A 16,974-nucleotide genomic window follows, 5' to 3' on the forward strand; every position below is an offset into this window, starting at 1 on the left:
TGTTTCTTTCATCTGATACTTGGCTGAAAAGGAATGTTTGCCAATTGTGTCAACATATAAAAAAAAACATGTGGTGAATTTCAACCACATCTGTAACAGTTCAACTAGGACCTTCAACATAACCAATTGTGTGAACATAAAAAAAAAAAGAAAAAGCAATTGCTTAATAAAAACTAATTTATTCAATGTTTCAAACCTGCATGCATAGATAAACTTTTTTATTTTTTTTTATCATATAGATTTCTTCGTGAATTAACTAACATATCTTAATTTATGTTCAGCCGTTGTCTTCTTTTTTGGTGGATCTGATTTGAATTTGCTTGTTTTATTTTGTGTTCTTTCGTGACATAGTTAAATTAATAAAATGTATTCTGCTCCTCTACTATATATATATGAGCAAAATGATTTTCCACAATCTTGACAGTACTGTACTAAACTGCAAAATCCAAATAATAATTGTCAAATGTCAGTTGACAAGAAAGAAACGAGAAAGAACAGTATTTTATAAAATTTCCCCCTCCATCCCGGCACAATGTGCAACGAGCCTATGTCTCAGTTGCAGAATCAATCGAACTCAAGCGAAAAGAACACCCGAGGCCCCACTGTCAGCCTTTGTCTTTTGATTTAAATCCCTGACCGTTTCGCTTGACCGGCCGACCCAGAACTTCCTCTTCTCCAGCTGAGCTTTCGTCTCCAATGGTCATCCCCAAATCCGTTATTTCTCGTCGTACAATGCCCCTCCAAACACACAACATTTGACGCAAGCGCGATATATTTTGTAACTTTCACCGACGTTGTCCTCCTTAATGTCACACTTCTAGTCGGCGTGCCACAATTACACTAATTAGAGTCTACTCTAAAATACTCTAACCCTCGCCCCAGTTGTTGTGTAAGTTAGATTATTTCGATTTAATAAAAGTTTCCGATTCAGTCAGTCTAACTGAATCGATTTGTCAGATCTTAATCATTTACTTTCATTTAAATTAATATACTTTTAATCTAAATTAACTTATAGTTTTTTTAATAATTTAATTTGAAGATATATTGCTTGTAAAATTTCTAATGTCGAAACATTCGCAAAATAATTATTCGTGAGTTACGGTGTTTTTAAATGTGTTCCAATTTAATTTATGAATCCTAATTACTTATCTATTTGACTATTTTAAATTGCTATCAATACTTAAATTGATCGAACGCGGATTCGAAATTTAATTTATTATTAAAAATTTCTAAAGCTACTATTTTAATAAAATATATAAGTTGTATAATATTTACTAAACTAATATTTGGTTTAATATAATTTAGCTACGTAATTTGTTTATAAAAGTTTAGAAACGAAATCTTTAACTATTTTACGTGGTTTCTAATTACTTAATGCTAAGTCGCTCAATTCATTATTTTATTACTAATCTAATTTACCGTTTATTCGTCGTTTCGAATCTAAGTCCAAAATAAATATTTTTCGTTTAAGTATCGAAAAATGTTTAGAACAATTTAAATTTAAAAACTTGTTACAAAACTGTTATTATTTTATTTAATGGGTTGGGTGTTTTTATTTAATTTTTACGATTCATTAATATATTCGGCCAGAAAAATTATAATTGATCTAAATAAATTTGTATAAGTTGCATACAAGTATTGTATAAATAATCGTGTGTATTTATATGTTATATGACTTCAAAAATATATTTGAAAACCGTAATGCACAATTATTGATTTGTATGCTAAGTGAAATCATATGGTTATATTACGTTAATAATGCTATAGTTATGAGTTGTATGTACATAAATTAATTTTGATTAATTAAAGGTTGATGGATGTGTATTATTCCAGTTGCAGTATCACCCGTAATTAAATGAGATTTCTTCATTCCTTTTTTATCTAATTTAAAGAAGGTGGTTAGATAATAATTAATAGTACATCATATGCTTAATTTCATATGAATTGTTTACAAGTACATTAGTTGCAATCTATATACATTTTTATTTGTCATTTATATCCTATTAATTTTAGATGTAACTAATATGTTAACTATATCATATAATAAGTATTATCTTATTAACAATTACACCTTTGTTTTTTTTTCTTACTTATTTCGGCCAAAGCCTAAACACACATTTTAATTAACTAAACTAAATTATTTAGTCTAATACATCTCAATTAGTTTGCCCCAATCAATTTAATTTCAAATTCTTATTTGTTTCGGCACAAATCAGATAACAATCCCATTTTCTTTTCTTTTATTATTTCTTTCGTCTATTTCAAGCCACCCCTTTTTAGATATGAGAAACCAATAACAAGCAAAATATACGAAGCAATTCAGAATCAAGTCGAAAAGGGTCGATGCCCTCGTGCCATCACAAGGCAACATAGAATTTAAGAGGAAAAACGAAAGGGAATTCTTTTATTACCCGAATGCGCTCAAAGCCGTAGAAAGTCGATCGGTACCAAGGCACTTCCTCCACCTTACTTCTCGACCGTCTGCTGCCTTTTCCAACCTCTCTTGTTTAATCGGTCTCGAGTCGAAAAAGGCTCAACTTCGGTCTTGGCATGGGACAGTCGGTATCGAGGTTGTGACGCTCGTGACTTCGCATCCGCACTTCTTCTTACTCCCGAGCACCATCAATCCAAGAAGCACACCGCCTCTTAACCAAAAACACCAACAATACCTTAACGGGTTTGAAATTGAAAGAAATTCAGACCCAATAAGGAGAGTGACAGAGATAGGTAAAAAGAGAGAGGGGGCGGGGCTGTTGTGGGGGTTTCACGGACACAGGGAGAGAGGAGAGAAAAAGGGGCGGGGTTTGTTGAGGCAACAAAAGAAGGGAGAGGGGCGGGGCGGAGCCCCTGGCTTGCGTGAGGGGGGGGAGAGGAGAGGAGGGGGGGTCTGATAGCGTTTCGGGTCGAGAGCGTATCCTCTGCGGAGGTTTTACCTGCGGTGCTGTGCGGTGGTTTTGATCTGGTCCGTTCATTTCGGATCGGTCGGACCAGATCAGATCTTGTTCGAATTTTAAAAAAACTCAAAATTTGGTGAACCCTTAATCCATCCCGTCCGATCCGAAACGAACGGACCAGATCAAAACCACCGCAGAGGATAGCGTTTCGGGTCTGTTGGCGTAAGAAGAAAGCAGGAGGGGGGAGGGTTTTATTAAAGGGCTGCTTTGAGATCCGCGCTGAATTAAATCCAAGGGTTCAACAATTTCTGAAATTCAAATATAGTCTCAATTAATTGATCTATGGTCCGTTTCTTTTATAAATTCGAGTCGAAGTTTTGTAAAATTTTGTACTAACATTTCGAACGTTTATATTTCAATTTAGGATTCAAATAATTCGTTCTCAATTTATATAATTCTATATATATTCGATTAAATCTCTAAAATTCCTGAATTAACGAGTTTTATAAATTCTATAATTTATTCTTACGAAAAAGAAATTTCGTATAATTATACTCTTATTTAAAATTCAATTATTTATTTATTTATTTATTTATTCAAACGAATATAATTAAATCAATTTCTTCTTTTCTAAAAATTCAAAGGAATTTGTAACGGATTTTCTAAGTTACTAATTTATCGAATAGTTATAATTTTATTCATAGTGCTACATTTTATTTTATTTTTAAATCTCTAAATTTTAATATACATAATTTCATAACTCAAATTTATATTTCGAAATTTTTAGTTTCGTTTTAATCAATCAGATAAAATATGAACCATCGTTAATTTAATAAAAAAAATTTATTTAAGCGAAATGATCAATTTAACAATTTAATCATGTTTTAAAATTTCGAAATATAACAATTAATGCAACTCAAAGTGAATTTAGATCCAATAATGTACTTGATCTTGGAGATTATAATCCGGACCGTTTATTTTAACCTGACACAAATCACAAAAGATGCTACATGCTGTGCATATGAAGGCAGGCTCGGAAAAAAAATCATTCAGCCGGGAAATCACTGTCTTACAAGCATGAAGCATATCACTTGGGGGCGCCTGAATGCCTGATCGATTTAGATTCGCAAGTTCATATACCTACGGGCTACGGCTAAATATTTTGAGATTGAATTAATTGGTAACTTGTTTTTTTTTTTTTAAAAAACCTTAGCATCGGCTGTCAAGTATATGAATTAGTAACTTGTTACATACATTTTATCACATTTCAGAAAACTAATTTTTCCATATGGGCTTTTGAACAACAACAAAAAAACTTATTTTGAAATTTATTCGCAAGATCATTCATTTTGTTTCTCATTTATTAGTATTTATTTTAAGAAAATTAGTATTAGATTTTATTTTACAAAATTTATGTTCTTAGTTTATTTTTCATAAATCCAGCATCATAATTTATTTTTGCAAGGTTAAGTTTATGGCTTTACCATCTCTATATGATCTATGACAGTGAACATTTGGCAATTTAAGGACTCATCGGTCATTTTGATTATTAACACTGATCTTATTATTAGAGATTTTCTTAGATGCCATTAATTAAGATGCTAAATAATAATTTTGCCTACAGATATATTTCGGTATAACACTTCACCTTTATTAGACTATATGATATAAATGGAAGCTGTTGGGGGTAGCAAAACAATCAGTTTTGAAAACTATTTCAAGTTTAGGCAAAAAATAATTTAATTTTGAATAGTTTTCAAGACCTTATCAATAATATTTTATATTTTTAATTAAACCCATAAATATATAAAAATGTATGAATTTCTATAGCAATGAAGATTTCTTCAACTTTAATTTAGCTTAATCTTTTAGAGCATTGATTTCTTAGCAAGGATTAAAATCACCTTTTTTTTGTTCAAAAATCTTAACTACAGTTAAAATCTTAAATCTTAAGGTGTCTCTACCTCTGGATTAATTCCCCTTAGTTTCTATCTATGAACTTCTTAACATGGATTAAAATTTAATCCTACTTTTATTGTCCAATGGCTAAGATGCTCCAATTTTTATCCATTTTTTTTTTCTTTCAGTGATTTAGAAACTTTTTGACAGAAAATGAGAAACTAATATGATTAGTTAACTTTGACATTATATGATAGACAACGTTTCTTTTTTCTTCTTCTTTTTGTGCTTTTAGCTGCACTGTTTATGTTTGCAACTATACATCCACTTAGTCACTGCTTGGGGCGAATTATTTCAGAAAATGAAAGAATTCCTAAAAACGAATATTGTTTCGAGTTAGGAGTCAGCGAGAGAAATACTGTCATAAAAGAGAGAACTGTTCTGATTAAATCCACCATTCTGACAGTATATGAAATTTTAACATGATAATAGCACAATTCTGTTTTCTACTAACCACTTGGTTGTTTTAATTGTACAAAACTTTGCCTTGCTTTTCCTGCTACTTTTCAATCAGATCGTAGAATCTGTTTTTTCAGTTCGAATTGTCTGTTCTTCAACAAGCATTTCAGATCGATTTGTTGTCATTGAAAGTTCACTCCTAAATGATGCCAACGAGTCGACCTGAAACATTCCTTTTAGATCCAACATTTAAACCGCAAAAACAAGATCCTATGATCTGATTCAATGATATCAGCTATAGTCTATAGACTATAGACACTTATAACACCTTTGTTGTGGTATTCAGAATAGTTACTCTATACAAAGTTTGCATTTAGGTTATGCCTTTTCTTTTAAGTAAATTCCTTGAGCAATTATCTTTGAATCATAATAAACTATATTGTTTCGATTTAACGTTTCCATGGTACAAGTACTAAAACTCAGAAAGGACACATCACACAATGAAAGCTGAGACACAAGGAATAAATCACATTATTCTAGTTATTTAATTTACAGGTAGCATTTTATCCTTCTAACATCCCAGCCACCTTAATTATTGTGCCATGAATAATTAAAATAAATTCAATACTTATCCTTCTTTGACATTTGTGCAATAAAAATGAAACAAAATAAGAACATTACTCTGCCTAAAGTTTCATAATAAATAAAAGCTGAAGAAGTTCAATTTAAAAATCAAGCTCATCAAATGGTTATGGAGCAATATCTGAGAAGACCTGGAGCCTTCTCTTACAAGAGGTAGCATAAAGAACCTCTGTAAAATAAGCATCTTGCTCCTCTGTCGGCGGCCATATAAATTTAGAGGTTGGGGAAACGTGGCATTGCGTCATGCCTTGTGCAAGCTGTTCCACCTGTAATAATATCATAAGTGGGCAAGTTAAAATTCCAATTCCTATTACCTTCGGCTTGTTTGGTTTGGCACTGGGACAACTCTCTATATCATAAGCGGGCAAGTTAAAATTATGATTCATAGTAAGTTAACATATATTACGGAAAAAATAATATAAATATTACACATTAGCTTGAAAGTCTAATAATGGTTGGTAATTTTGTGTAACTATTATTCTTATTTCTGAATTCTAACCTTCCATCTATATAGGAAACTAAACTATACACAAGATAGTACATTCACATTGACTATTCCATACAAATTTCATTAAGTTGTATTCATTTGGTTGGAGAGGAATTTAGATTACAGTCATTTAGCAGAGAAACTAAAAGAGGCATAATTACCGAGAGTGAGGCAACATCTCTCCCATGCAATTTATCCTCCTTGTTCCCAACTTCCACAGGAGAGTTTACTCTGACAGGGGGGCCCTCCACGATCCTCCTTTCGTCTTCTTCAACTAGGTCCTCATGTTTTTCAGTCTTGATTAGGCATGCCCCAGACAGCTCTTCTGTCCCATGCCCAAACTGAAATTAGAATGCAGAACCATCTTGAGAAAGAGCGGAGCAATACATATAAGCTTTATGCAATTCATTATGGATACTGGATATCTTGCACGCCTATTCTTATTTCTAAAAATGATTTTCTTTTTCTAATACAACATTCTATCTAATACTATAATTTTGTGGAAATATTAGATCTTTTTGGTAATTATAATAAGCTAGGATGTAATTTAGTTATTACCTTCGGTTGTACTAAAAGGCTTGATCGGTTGGGTACTGGGACAATTCTCCATACCATAAGTGGGCAAGTTAAATTTACGATTCATAAGTTACATATATTCTGGAAGAAAAAAAATATTACCCATTTATCTTTAAGTCTAATAATGGTTGGTAATTTTGCATATCTATTATTCTTATTTCTAACTTTCCATCTTCATAAGAAACTAAATTTTACACACAAGATAGTATGGTCGCTATGGCTATTCCATACAAAACTTCTGAAGTTATTTTTAATTAGTTAGAGGGGAATTAAGATCACATGCAATCATTTAGCAGATAAACTAAAAGATGAATAATTACCGAAAGTGAGGCTACGTCCATCTCGTGCAGTTTATCCCCCTTGTGCTCGATTTCCACAGGAGAGTTTACTCTGACAATGGGCTCATCCACCATAGTCCTTTCATCTTCTTCAACCAGGTCATCAGGTGGTTTCTCATTTGATTCTGTGGAGGAACAAGAGGAGGAGGAGCGTGTGAAGTAGTGGTGCCTTGGATCAGCTTCAAAGTAGATTGAGTCACGTGGTGTGGATCCAGCCAGGCCAGGCCAATAGTTTGATGCTACAAATTGTTCATGAGCACTTGGAGGATAGAAGGGGTATCCACTAAAGTAGGACAATGGTGGATTATACGGGGCAATGACAGGTGGATGGAAGGAGATGGGTGGATGATCGACAGTACGCCCCATTGTCCAATTGTTTTGTTCAACCGGGTCAGATTCTGGGCCAAGACTATAGCTTGGGGAGACCATGTATCCATGAGCAACCTGATGAGGATTCAAGGGGCATCCACAAAAGATGGATGCTGGTGGATTATATGGGGTGATGATCGGTGCATGATGGATGGTATTGATCGGAGGAGCACCGGAGGAGATCAGTATGTTGTTGGCCATGGCACAAGGCGGAGTATGAAAGATGATCTGTGGATTGTTCAAACCATTGATCGGTGGTGGGTGCATCGGATTATTAATTGGTAATGAAGGGGTAGCCATAGTTGGTTCGTCGATGGTGACCAGTGATGGAGGATTATTGGCGATGAAGTCTTCTTCGACAAACAATGGGCCAAAGGCCTCCGGGATAATCATTTCTTGAAACTTCTAGCAAGAAAAGAACATTTCAATATTGATCATTCAATCTCTAGAGGTAAAAACTAATAGAAAAAACAAGTCCTTAGTTGTATTTATAGAGGCGAGAGATGATTTTGAATCCTTGCGTTAGGTATTCAGATTCTTGGGATTATTCTTTGTGTGCTGAAATTGGAGTTCGGCCAATTTTAGAGGGAAGAGGTCCATGTAACTAACAAATTTAAAATGCCAATTCTAGTTGGTACAAATTGAATATATCCCTCCAAAATAGTAATTACCGCCACGAGTCTTAGAGTGGTGGGTCCGGTGCTAAACTAACCGTGTCACATGCTCTCCAGTTAATGTATATGGTTGAAGGTTGAGATTTGAGAAATTGTTGGGTATCCAGTTCTTGCAATGGAGAGGAACAATAGAAGTAAATATTGTTAATTTGTTATGATCGGACAACTATTTTTTTTAGAAAGAAAATTATTTTGAGATATTACTAAGCGTTAAAACTAGAGTCCAAATTCCAAATAAAACAAGCACACTAATATGGGATTTCTATTTTAGATCGTTTTTAATTTTATCATTCACCGGTTGGAGGAAAATTTTAGGTCAAGAATTGTACTTGTTTAGCTAGGTTAATTTGTACCGAGGTTTTTCTGGTTCATATTGGATGCTATTGAAAAAAAAATTATGAAAAAATAAGAAAAGGCTGCAGATATAATTTGGAACAAATATTTTATTGGTTTTCAATCTTATTTCAATTTTCTAATCTTTTAAATAATTTGAAAATAAAATAAAAAATCGATTAAAAATAGCGTTAAAAGATAGTTAAAAATAGAAAAAATATATAATATATTTACTGGTGCTATTTCATAATTCTTTAAATTTGTTGTATGTTCCTAAGCATTTTTATTTTTTATTGTTGAGTTATCACCAACAAAATATAACATTTTCAGTTTTTACTGAAATCAGCATGTTTTGACAGCACTCCATTGCAGCACAATGCCTTGTTATTTCATTTCATTTGAGTGATACTGTTCAAACACCATCACATTTATATATAGCTTTGTTTACAGTGCAAAAATGCAAATTTCCATAATCAACATTAATTAAAATCCTATTTTCCAATTTAAATGTGGTCAAGTTTATTCAAATGTGCGATATGAAACTAGGAAGAAATTAGTAACTCAAAAAATTAATAACTTGTTACGTACGTACACTATCACATTTTAGCAAACTAATTTTGAAACTTATTAGCAAGACCGTTCTTTTACTTCTCATTTACTTGGGTTAATTTTAAGAATATTAATATTAGATTTAATTTTACAAAATGTTGCTATTTTTAGTTTAGTTTTCATAAATCCAGCGTCATATAATCTATAGTCGTGGGTCATTTTCATTATTAACACTTATCTTATTATAAGAGATTTTTCTTTGATGTCATTAAGATTCTAAATAAGGATTGCCTACAAATATTTTTATGTATTATGTATAAGAGTTCTTCTTTATTAGACTGTGATATAAATGGAAGCTGTTGAGTAGCAAAAATCAGTGTTTCTGAAAAGTGCGAGCTCTTTTCTTGATTGGATCTCTACCTTTCTTTTACCACTGTATCAATTAAGTACCACTTGGCAGTTGTAGAGTAAAATTAGATTGTTTGTAAGCTCATTATGCTTTTGAAACTTATCAAATTGATTTCTAATGACCAATTTGTAAGCGCTCATCATGCTTTCAAAACTTATCAAATTAATTTCTAATAACAAATTAAGTCATTAAAATCAATCTACTTTATGAGTCATATATTTATATATAAAATTAATAAGTTAATTTTAATGTATTTATTTTCATCTTTTTTTTACCGCTTGACTTTATACTAAATCTATTTGAAAACTTCTAAATTTACATGTAAATTTATTACTCGTGTAATAGATCACATCAACAGTTTAAATTTATCATTTAAAGTTAATTCAATATATTTTTTAGTTGAGCTCACCAAACTCTTTGCGAGCTTAAGAACACCATAATTCTACTATTCCCCCTCACACATGCATTTATGAGCAAAGCTAGCATGTATTGTGCTCACCAAGAGGGTTTGGTAAGCAAACTCTAAAAATCTATCAGATTGGTTTAAATAATGAATTCAAACCAATGAAATCAATCTACTTCATAAGTGATGCTTGTACATGTAAAATTTTAAAATTTTAAAATCTATTTAGTAGAAAGTCAAGTGTTAAAAAAATAAAAATAAATAAATACATAAAAAAACTTATAAAGAAGTTCATGTTTTTTCATTACTTGACATTGTACTAATTGATTTGAAACTTTTAAAATTTTCTATGTGTATGCATAACTCATAAAATAGATTGATTTCAACGATTCAAATTTTTCATTTAAAATAAATCTGATAAATTTTTAAAATTATGTTCATCAAACCGACTTAATGAACTAGATTTGCCCTGCATTTGTACTTTCCTTCATTTTACCCATGTACTAAACTACTAATTAGTACCAGTTGGGGCTGTGCAAAATTGCTCGAACTCGCAACTCGCTCGTTAATGGCTCACTTTAACTCGCTCATTTACAACTCGAGTTGGCTGACTCGTTTAGTAAATGAGCTGAGCCCAACACACTCATTTATAACTCAACTTATGTACTAAGTTGTATGGAAAATTGTAGGATTCTAAGTTGTTGTTTGCTTTGAGTTGATCTATTATCTCTGTGTTAGATTGTTTGTATTTAAATAAACTATTACTAGGCCATTTCAATTGTTTTTTACAGCCCTAGTACCAGTTATACACGTATGTTTTTGTTCTTTTGGCGCTGGTACCAAGAATTCAGATCCAGTACAATACCACACGGAGTATAATGACATCTGAGACGAACTATTAAACCGAACAAATAGAACTGTTTGGTCCAAACTAATTCAGTTCGGTTCAAAACCGAATAAACCATACCCAATAAACACCCCTAGACCTTCCTACATTCTAAATAGTTATTAACGTGACTACGGGATTCCTGTACCGGCAGGTACCTTTGCATTTTCCCTTTACTTGTACTTGTATAATGAGCTTGCAGGGGATGGTCCGTAAGATCGAGAAGTTACGAGGCCTGTTTTGTAATACTGTGCCGTGACCATTTGTCAGAGATACTAAATTGTAAAATACTGCGGTTTTGCTGCCTATTTTACTTTCAATACATTCAATACAAAATAAAATTTATAATATACAACAAATATATATCGAAGCCGTCCTAGCTCAGTGGTAGAGCGCGTGGCTTTTAACCACGTGGTCGTGGGTTCGATCCCCACGGACGGCGACATTATATTTTTTTTTCCTCATCCGTTTGATCTAAGTTATGATTTTTCTGTGTTGTTCTTCTGCTTTTGTGGTACATTTTAAATTTTGGGAAAAATTCATATATTCCACTCAAAAATATAAAATTATGTATTTCCTTCTTTAAATTTTATAATTAAATATATACAGTCTTAAATTTTAATAATTTACATATTTATCTAATTAATTAAAAATTGAGATTAATTATATTTAAATTTATAAAAAAAATATACAATTAAGCACCTATCTCTTCCCCACCTCATGCGTATCAATTTAATTACAAGTGATTCTGACCTGATTCCTTCCTTCCCGACCACGACCAGCCGAACAATTGTCATGGACAATATAGTTGGAGACTGAAGAATGCATTGAGTCACTTGTCGGCAACCGGTGATCGCTGGAGCTATCAGAGCATGACTGAGTTCAACAGTTTTGGGGAAAAAAAATCAAACCTGATAAACTTTTCCAGTGAAATTGATAATATTTTCAACTGGATTCTATCAACTGAGGTTTAAGTCATCAGGTTGGGTGCAGTTCTTGACCAATACTGATCCTTCTCTTTTTGGTGATTCTCAATTAATTGGAAGAATTCATTCATACCTGAAGTTTGATCGACCAAGGATGAAGTTCATAGGACATACGTTGAGCTTGGAACCGGTTGATTAGATCATTGAGTTGCAAAGGATTAGTCTCCTTTCTTTACTCGTACATAAAAAGAACAGAAAAACAATTCATTTTTGGATTGTTTTTTTTTAATTTTGTTTAATGTTTGATTTATAAGATGTTTTCTTTTTCCAAATGGTTTATAAGATTCAAGTGTTCTAAAGCATAGAGAAATGTTATATACTGATATCATCAAGTGTATAAAATTTTATGTTGAAATTTTAAAGTAAAACTAGGGTGTTCTTAAGCTTACCACAGTGTTTGGTGAGCTTAACTCCAAAATATATTATATCGGTTTCAAACCACAAATCCTAGTCATTGAAATCCATCTACTTCACAAGTGATGAATTTAAATGCAAAAATTTTAAGTTTTTAAATTATTTTAGTATAAAGTCAAGCGGCCAAAATTAGAAGGTTTATAAATTAATTTTAGTGCATTCATTGTTTGAATATTTTTTGACCACTTGACTTTATACAAAATTAATTCAAAATTATAAAAATTTTACATGTAAATTCATCACTCATGAAGTAAATTGGTTTGAACGGTTTGAATTTATTGTTTAAAGCCAATCTAATAGGTTTTGGAGCCGACATTTTTATTTTTACCCCATTAAAAAATTATTTTAATAATAATAACCAAAGTTTAGCAAAAGTTTTAAAAATACCCCACCCGTGGAAATTTTCCACGGGCTGGAATTGAAATTCCCATTTTTTTTTTTATATAAAACATATTTTTTTTTTGTATTGAAATATTAGAAATGTTGGATATATTTCTTTGAAAATAGATGGAATACAATATAATTTGATTTATTAGAAAAACTGTAACAAATAACCCGATCAATATTTTTCAGGTCGGATTTTTCGCGGCCGTAAGAAAAATTAATATATTTCTGTATGTGTTATTGGAAAAAAATAAAAATGCTTAGATTCTGAGTTATTAATCCCGGTTCAAAAGTCACTTCTATGTAATCTAGAAAATATTGTGATCCTTTTAGGACATTTAATTTATGGAAAATTATATCTATTTTTGAAAAAAAAATAAAAACTTTAAGTTATTTAATAATTATTATTCAAAAAGAATTTTCAAAATAGATACAACTTTAATAGATCACAATATTTTCTAGATTACATAGAAGTGACTTTTGAACCGGGATCAATAACTCAGAATCTAAGCATTTTTATTTTTTTCCAATAACACATACAGAAATATATTAATTTTTCTTACAGCCGTGAAAAATCTGACCTGAAAAATATTGATCCGGGTTATTTGTTATAGTCTTTCTAATAAATCAAATTATATTGTATTTCATCTATTTTCAAAGAAATATATCCAACATTTCTAATATTTCAATACAAAAAAAAATTTCTGTTTAATAAAATAAAAAAAATGGGAATTTCAATTCCAGCCCGTGGAAATTTTCCACGGGTGGGGTATTTTTAAAACTTTTGCTAAACTTTGGTTATTATTATTAAAATAATTTTTTAATGGGGTAAAAATAAAAATGTCGGGTTTTGGAGTTAAGCTCATCAAACACCTTGGTGAACTTAAGAACACCCTAGTTTTACTCGAAATTGTATGTTGAAATTTTATATGATTTAATATTAGAAATTTGATGCACGAGGAAGAGGAAGGGATAGATACTTAATTATATTTTAAATAAGATTAAATACAATTAATCTTAGTTTTTTAATTAATTGGATAATTATGTGAGTTATTAACATTTAGAATGGTAAATATGTAATTATAGAATTTAGAAGGAGAAATATGTAATTTTATAGTTTTTGAGTGATATATATAAAATTCCCCTTTAAATTTTCATACGAGAACTTACAAAACAATTCATAATAATATATGGAAATAAAATTATTATGGAAAACGTATGCCTGAGTGAAATTATTCATACGAAAATTATGGTTTTTGGAAATATTATAAGAAATTCTACAAAAAAATCGTATGGAGAATAAAGCAAGTCAATGATGTTTGACAATTATTAATTATCTCTTAAATGACTCTCATCTCAAATGACGAGAACTAGGGTGTTTTTAAGTTCATTAAGTTTCTTTGTAAATTCAACTCTAAAATTTATCATATTAATTTTAAATGACTAAATAGAACCGTTGAAATCCAGTTTACTTTACGAGTGATGCGTCTACATACAAAAAAATTAAACTTTCAAATTAATTTTGTATAGAATTAAGTGGTCAAAAAAATATTCAAGAAATAAATGTATTAAAATTAATTTATAAACATTTTAATTTTGACCGCTTGACTTTATACTAAATTAATTCGAAAGTTTAAAATTTTTGCATGTAGACACATCACTTGCAAGGTAAACAGATTTCAACGGTTCAGATTTATCATTTAAAATCAATCCGATAAATTTTAGAATTGAGTTCACAGGAAGACAAGATAAATTTAGGAACACCCTTCTACTCCTCAAATGACATCATAAAGAAAATTTATTGAGTGGATGTTTGATAATTCTCTCTCAAATGGCATTATATAGATAACTTATTGAGTAGATGTTTGATTATTCTCTCAAATGACGTCATAAAGACAATTTATTGAGTGGCGCTTAGAGCATCACCAATCCAGCAATTGAAATTAATTGCTAAATTAGCAATTATGAAAATTTTAAAAATTAAGCAATCCACTCTTACATTGGTGCAATCAACCAAACATTTGACCAATAAGAATTAAACATTTGGCCAACTCATCTTTAGAAAATAATTTCTTATTAAACAATTCTTTCCAACAATTGCTAAATAAGCAATAGCCATACAACCCAGCAATTACAAAAATAATTGACACATCAGCATAAGCAATCACTGTTGGAGATGCTCTTACAACATATTTTTCGTTGCATTGAAACTCTCATGTATGAGAATAAACTTGAAACACATCGACTAAATGTGCGACAATGCATGTAAACTTTACAAACATATCGTGCTTGTGTTAAATACTCTTGTGTTTGGAGAGGTATTATGTTAGCAAAGAGTGCTCGATGAAATACGTCGATATTAGTAGAGCGCAAGCGGATCCCATGACCTCTAACAAAATGTGTGTAGATGTGTTAGTTGGTGTCTTGTTTGAAAACAGGCTAGTTTGTGTCATGTTTAACAATGAATATTTTTTGTTGGTGATAAATCCATGATGAAAATTGAAAATTCTTTGGAACACGTACAGCTTGGAAGATTTATAAAATAGTTGTAAATATATTTTATACTTTTTCCTATTCTTATCTATCTTTTCCTGTTCTTTTACCTTTACCGAATGTTTGATTTATTTATTTTTATCAAATTATTTCAAAAAAATTGCTTAAAAATATTAGAAAATTGCAATAAAATTAGAAAAATATTGAAAATAAGTCGTAAATAATTTTTGCAACCTTTTTCTTATATTTTTTTTAACAGCATTTAATTTTCTTCTATAGAAATGTAGGCACAATAATAGTTTTTTCGAGTTACCTAGCTGATGGACTACCGCGTTAAAATCTTTCTTAAGAACGAAATGTGTTCTTCTTTTCAATTTCAACTCCGCTCAGAAATTAAAATGGAAATAAATAAATGTCGCCGTCCGTGGGGATCGAACCCACGACCACGTGGTTAAAAGCCACGCGCTCTACCACTGAGCTAGGACGGCTTCGATATATATTTGTCATATATGTTTTTCCTAATTAACAACTAAATTGACACCACAAACAATGATTACTTGAACCGTATATTTTTTTATATTAAATTTACCATCCTGTGGAGAAAAAAAAAATGTGCAAAAAGCCAAATAGATCATAATTCAAAAAATTAATTTTAATTTTAACTCTAAATTTAATCCAAATTACAAATTAAACATCTAAAGGGAGGCAAAAAAAATTTCGGAGGGGGGGAGACAAAGTCAATCGGAATGTCCTGATCTCCATTAAAATTCAAAATCCAGTGGAGGCAGCTCCCCCCCGGGTTCCGCCTCAGCAACCAAACATGACTATTATTTATATCTTGTTTGATATTGATAATGTAAGTTCTAGCTCGAATTAATCTGCTTAGTAAGTTAAGATGTTGGAAAATAAACATTTGTCTACAATAGTGGGTCCTATAGACATAGTATGTGTGGAGTAATTTAATTTGTTTGAAGATGTGGTTTAATTTATTTAGTTGTTAATCTATCTTACTACTCATATTTTAATCCCTGTTTGACAGGTTAAGTGCTGCGTGACATGTCAGTTGGCATGACATTATTCGATCGAATATGATATATCACACTAACTGATTCATGTGACTAATTTTTTCAACATTATTTATTTATTTTAATTTATTTTGTAATGACTTTTTATTCTTTAATATTTTTTAAATTGTTTCTATGAACAACATAAAATCTAAAGAAAAAAAAATAAGACGTAACTATACTTAGACGTAATTATTTGTGTAACGTCGTACCTGTCTTTTTGTTTTATTAATCTGTCACATGAAAAGAAAAAAAATATTCACATCACATATGCAACACAGAGAATTTCAACAATCGAACCTCACAGTATAAGTATCCACAGTTTTATGTTGAATCAGTGTTATAAACGATATGCGTTCGTCAGACATCAAGTAATTAATTAAAAATAATAAATAATAATCAGTTATAATTAAAAATAAATAAATAATCAATCAATTATCAATTAATTAAAAAAAGTGCGTAACAATTCGATCACCTGTTGGTAACCGGCTTATCAATCGACTTTAACGGACGTTTTTTTACAGAACTGTGTTGAACACAGTTAGAACTTGCACAGACTTAGTTGGCGAAGAATCGCCAAGTGTCAACCAGGTCAGAGGCTGTCCCAATTTTGAATCCGGATTCCCTGCCTCTATGACGGGTACAGACAAGCCACACACCATGATGTCGCCGCTATTCAACTTTTTTAACCGAAAACTAACTGAAAACGACATTA

General features: G+C 31.0%; 2 non-coding genes across 2 annotated transcripts; one reads left to right on the forward strand and one right to left on the reverse strand.

The window, feature by feature from the left end:
* The first annotated feature begins 11,288 nt into the window (after positions 1-11,288).
* Positions 11,289-11,360, forward strand: TRNAK-UUU (transfer RNA lysine (anticodon UUU)). The gene has a single exon. It is a non-coding gene; the product is annotated as a tRNA-Lys (tRNA).
* A 4,251-nt stretch (positions 11,361-15,611) lies between these two features.
* Positions 15,612-15,683, reverse strand: TRNAK-UUU (transfer RNA lysine (anticodon UUU)). Its single transcript has one exon. It is a non-coding gene; the product is annotated as a tRNA-Lys (tRNA).
* Between the last annotated feature and the right edge of the window lie 1,291 nt (positions 15,684-16,974).

The sequence above is a fragment of the Carex rostrata genome, chromosome 3 (genome assembly GCF_964058835.1).
Source record: "Carex rostrata chromosome 3, lpCarRost1.2, whole genome shotgun sequence".
NCBI classification, from domain to species: domain Eukaryota; kingdom Viridiplantae; phylum Streptophyta; class Magnoliopsida; order Poales; family Cyperaceae; genus Carex; species Carex rostrata.